Raw genomic sequence first — 5,757 nt, forward strand, 5'->3', positions numbered from 1 at the left:
TATATACATGTGTGCTGCACGGGGCAGTGTTACTGGTGTCCAAGGGAGTGGGCTCCAGTGTACATTCTCTTCTAGTCAACCCAGGAACAAAGGTCTGTTTGTCCTCTGGCTACTGATTTACACTCTGTTGGCCTGCATTAATATATGTGCGTGTGTGTGTGCACAGCATGTTAGTTTAGACCCCTCTCTCTCTCTCTCTCTCTCTCTCTCTCTCTCTCTCTCTCTCTCTCTCTCTCTCTCTCTCTCTCCCTCTGTGTGTGTGAGTGTGTGTGCGTGCTGAGTTATTATTGTATTTTTCATTCGTTTTTATTTGATTAATCTCAGTTTAGTTTGCTAGTATCAGTTAATTTTTCTATTATTTTCTATTACTTTATTTTATTTATTATTATAATATAGGGGATATTTGTCAGGGGCTAGATTTAAGAAGTTCAGAATAGGTATTGTGGAAGACAGCACATCACGTGGTGAAGGAAATGGACTCACAGTGTATCATCCCAGTCTCAATAAACATTATGCACCAATGCTTCTTCATGTTTAGTGTGTTGACAAATTTGACCAAATTGACAAAGACTAAAAAAATGTCAGACATTTATTTTATTTTAGTTTCAGATAGTTTTGGTTTTTATTTCAGTCACTTTTTCTTTTTTCACCTAGTTTTAGTTTTTAGTTTAGTTTTAGTTAACTATAATAACCTTGAATGCATGTTCAACTGTGCATGCTCATGCACATTAATTGCTTGTTGCAGCAGGACTTGATCCAAGTCTGAATTTGCTGGCTGGCTGAGCTACGTACGTGTATATGTTTCTAATGAGTTGTGGGGGCTCAGGCCCAGTTGGAATTGCGTGTGTGACAGTAGTATTCACATGTAGCCCTACACCATATTAGATCCATGCTGTGCGTCTGTGGAAGCTGGTATCTCAGTAGTCACTATCCAGTGAGTCTCTTGCACAGCAGGCAGGAATGAAAGATTTGTAACTTGTGTAATTGAAGAGTGGTTAAGGGAGACTAGCAGCTGGAAAGTATAGATGAGCTACACTCAGTTCGGTAGCACAGTATGGTTTGTCACATGCAGAAAACATCTTGTTGGATTGGTGTGTCAACCTAACAAACTCACAATGTTGCTATACTTAGGAATATACTGGCTATTTATGTCCTCAACTAAATAAATTATTCATTCAGCTAACAGTCCATTTTGTTACAATATAATGTAGTCAACAAATAGATGTGTTGATATACACTACATGGCAAAACTGTCAAATGTATTTCATACAATCTTGCAAAAGGACATTTTTGTGTGTGTGTGTGTGTGTGTGTGTGTGTGTGTGTGTGTGTGTGTGTGTGTGTGTGTGTGTGTGTGTGTGTGTGTGTGTGTGTGTGTGTGTGTGTGTGTGTGTGTGTGTGTGTGTGTGTGTGTGTGTGTGTGTGTGAGATATATAGAGAGAGAGGGGGGTGAGAGAGATGAGGAAGGGGCAAGAGAGATGGGAGAGTGTGTGTGAGAAAGAGAGGGGGGTGTGTGATTACTCAGCCCTTGTGTGGGTGAATGTAACAAGTTCCTAACGTTTTTTCACCCCTATTATTTCATGCACACTTTATTCATTGTTTAAAATTATTATTTTCTTTTAAGTTATTTTGTGCATCACTCTACAAAAAAAAGAAACTGAATTATTCACATAATAAAATGCTGTTACTGCTAAGCTGACATGTTTCTCTCATCAAATACATTTCATTGTACTGTTGACCCATTAATCTACACATGATGATTAAAGTAACTTAACTGAGTATAGCAATGATTCACATGCAGTCAGTGACACTGTGAAGCTGATGACTGAAGAGCACCAGCTGAGTGTTAGTTCAAACTTAGCCTAAATTGTGATTCACGCATTACTTAAAAGGTGGTTGCACAATAATCTAATAAAGACCACATTTATTGATATGATATTCCAATATTGATCTGATCTAGCTTACTACAATATGATCTAAGGCCAAGTGGCTCATGCCAGCCAGAAACCATGACGATGGAACTTTTGATTGGCCACTTTCCTTAGTTATGACTTTATGTCCAAACTAGTTAGGCTATGTCCTAAGTAATCATGGTGCAACCAAATTTAGTAGCTGATTTAGTGACAAACTAACTAGTAGTTACTAAGCCTCTAGTGTCGACTTTACACTTTAACTTAGGAGATGACTTAGCTGGTGCAACCCAATGCAGCACTTCAAGAATGATGAAGAATGTAAATTAATTCCACCGTCATGACCACCATCATCATTATCATCATCATCATCATCATCATCATCATCATCATCATCATCATCATCGTCATCGTCATCATCATCATCATCATCATCATCATCATCATCGTCATCGTCATCATCATCATCATCATCATCATCATCATCATCATCGTCATCATCATCATCATCACCACGAGTCAGTCGTGTTTTAGCCAGCCACAGTAGCTACTAATCCACCTGTTACATGAAGTGGACCCTCTAAAATGGTGAGGGGGTGGAGAGCACAGGGGGGCGGCAGAGAGGAGGGATACTGAATGAATGTGTAGACTCGAGTTAAAACACAATGACATTGGGCTGGCAGAATGACAGGAAGGGGGCTTCAAACCTGCTACGAGGACAACTGTTAGGCATAAAGACAGATTTACAGACATATCAGCATCAAATACGTATTATCTTATCGTGTCCAAGCAACTGAGGGGGCATTTAATCTGACTGATAAGAGGAGAAGGGACTAACCGAAGGACCACATATTGAGTTTCTACAGTATTCTTGCAAAAGGTTGGAAGAGCATCTTTGTCAAAATGGGTAAGTTGACAATAATACAGTACAGTATATAAATAAGTTGTGCATGGTCATTTTATGCCACGTTGAGCATGAGAAGGAGACGTCAATGACTTACTTGGATGACTTGTTGGAAGTTAGTTTGTGCTGCAGACTGATCTAATTTTAGCTAAAGCCATAACGTTGGAAAGTGTTGGTGTGTATAATTTCATGGATCTTAGTAGGGCTGTCCTATAGACTAAATAAATTCTTAGTTGACTAATAGCCTACACTGTACGAAAAAAAAGCTGCAGGAAAACGGTAAATGTCTGGCATCAATGGTTGCCAAATACTTACTGTCAAATTACAGTAAAATCAAATACATTTACAGATTACAACCTTTATTTAATGGTTACTATTTTGATAAAAGGTAATTTACTGTATTTGTATGGCATTTACACTTAAAGTAGAAAAACAAAAGTAATCTGTAAAATAATACAGTGAATTTCCCGTGAATTTAATTTTTTTTTACAGTGTAGTCTTGTTGATGAATCGATTCGTCGATTTCATTGATACATCTGTAAAAGTTGAGTTTTCCCACATGCAATAATGCAGATTGAACTCTTGGAATCTAGTGCTGACCAGAGATGTGCTCATCATCTTTCAGGAAATAACAAATTCAGCATAGAAAAAAGCATGGAGTATGAAGCTAGAGATCACAAGGAATCCGTTGATACCAATCACACCACCAATCTTTATGCTATTTTACCTGGAAATGGGGCTAAATAGGGCTAAAATACTGCAATTTCTTATATCCAAAGGTTAGCAACATTTTGTCAGGTTAAATTGAAGCCTGTGCCATGTTTACTTTGGCTAATGTCAGTGAGTGCAAACCTAGCTGTCAGCCAGCTAAGCTAGCTAGCCAATATAGATAACATTAGTGAACTTGAGTTCAGCAAGTTTGTGTCTCATTCAGTGATGCCAGTAACTAGTTACTAAGTAACTAGTTACTCTAATCTGATTACTTTTTCAGTAAATAGTAATCTAATTTACTTACTTTTTACAAGCCAGTAATCTGATTACAGTTACTTTTCCAAGTGGCTGTGCATTACTATTTAGTTATATCTCATAATGCTGATGATATGAGAGCCAGGGGTACAGTCAGCTAGACCGGAGATGGGACGTGCGCTCGCGCACGCACACAGCCACATGTTTACGTTTATAGCTGATTTTTAGAATGGCTTCAGCATGAAGTTAAATCAACTATCCAGTTTGTTTTATAGTGTAATTTGGCTACTTGAGAGAGAGTGAGAGAGTGAGAGTGAGAGTGAGAGTGAGAGTGAGAGTGAGAGTGAGAGAGAGAGATTCATGTTACGAGCGACTTGCGGAGTACGCACTGAGTCCGTTGTCTCAGAATGGATTTGGTAGAGAGAGAGAGAGAGAGAGAAAAAAAAACTGTTGTCATTCTTATGTTGTGGCAGCAGCAGGGGGGACGACACGACTTCGTAACCTAGTTACTTTGAAAGTAACTAAGTTACTTTGATACTCAAGTAATCAGTAAAGTAACTAGATAACTTTTTAAAGGAGTAATCAGTAGGGGAGAACGGGGGACGTTGTCACACTTTTTACTCTAGTGTGAATTGCTCATAATCAAAACATCTTTCAATGGTCATTCCTACATTAAATTGAAGCTTAAGATGTTGGCTTGAAATGTGTATCCCTCTCATTTTCCAACGTATTGTAACAAAGAGTTAATCACCTATCAAAGACACTCTGACACATTGTGACAACCAACCCCATCATGGGGACGGTTGTCACACACTATGGGGTTGGTTGTCACCATGTGTTTTAATGGGAAAATCTTAAAAAGAAGACAAGAAGGCAGAACTAAATTTGAAAGTTTAATTGCATTGACAAGTTGACAAATACATAACTTAATGCATCTTAACATGAACATAAACAGGAAACACATCTTTAGGCCATCCTATATAATAAAATAAGAACACAATAAATCGGCCTAACAATAATAGCCTACACAACATGAATGAATGCATGAATGAAAACTTTATTTAACAGATTGCAGAATGGGTACAATACAGTATGGCTCAATACACACAATTGTTAAGGGGATGCAGACCAGAGAAAGACGTTTGTCTTGTTTACATCAGGGTCCCCCATTTTCAATTCATAGTTGTAACATGTGACAACCAACCTCAAATAAAATGTGACGACCAACCCCAACTGGAATGTCTGGATAGCATCAAGGCTAACAGCCATCTAACAACTAGTTAGCGCTAACAACAATCTAAACTATAGCTATCCCTTCACACTTTTTAAGGGTAATAATTGTTTCATTATAAACCAATTGTGTAAAAGCCTAGAAGAAAAATACTGAGGAGCGGAATACAATGGACATGAAAAACACAAAAGTCCTCTCACCTCAAATTCAGCTGTTTCACTCCAAATATGACAATGTAGGTGAACTCTGACCCTAATTCTGAACATTTAAATACCAAAGTATGGGAGACAGGACCCTCTCTCTGGTGGTGAAATATAATGAATGTGACAACCTACCCGTGTGACAACGTCCCCCGTTCTCCCCTAATCAGTAATCAGATAATTTTTTACAAGTAATCTTTTTTTTAAGATTTATTTTTTGGCGTTTTATCGCTTTATTACTACTGGGCAGTCCAGTAGGGAGAGACAGAGGAGAAATGGGAGACAGAGTGGGGGAAGACATTCGGGAAATAACGACGGATTCGGGAATCGAACCCGGGTCGCCCGTGTCGCGGCTGAGCGTGCTATGTGGTTCGCCACTGGGGCGCCCTTTTACAAGTAATCTATGGCACCACTGGTCTCATTTGTTATTATTGAATTATTGTATTTCATCACATGCAAAAAAATAAGATCAAATCATTATATCGGCCATCGGCCACCCTGCTCTATCAGTATTGCCCATTGAAAAACCCATGTCGATCACTAAAT

This window comes from Notolepis coatsorum (assembly GCF_963971535.1).
Source record: "Notolepis coatsorum genome assembly, contig: SCAFFOLD_773, whole genome shotgun sequence".
Taxonomy (NCBI): Eukaryota; Metazoa; Chordata; class Actinopteri; order Aulopiformes; family Paralepididae; genus Notolepis; species Notolepis coatsorum.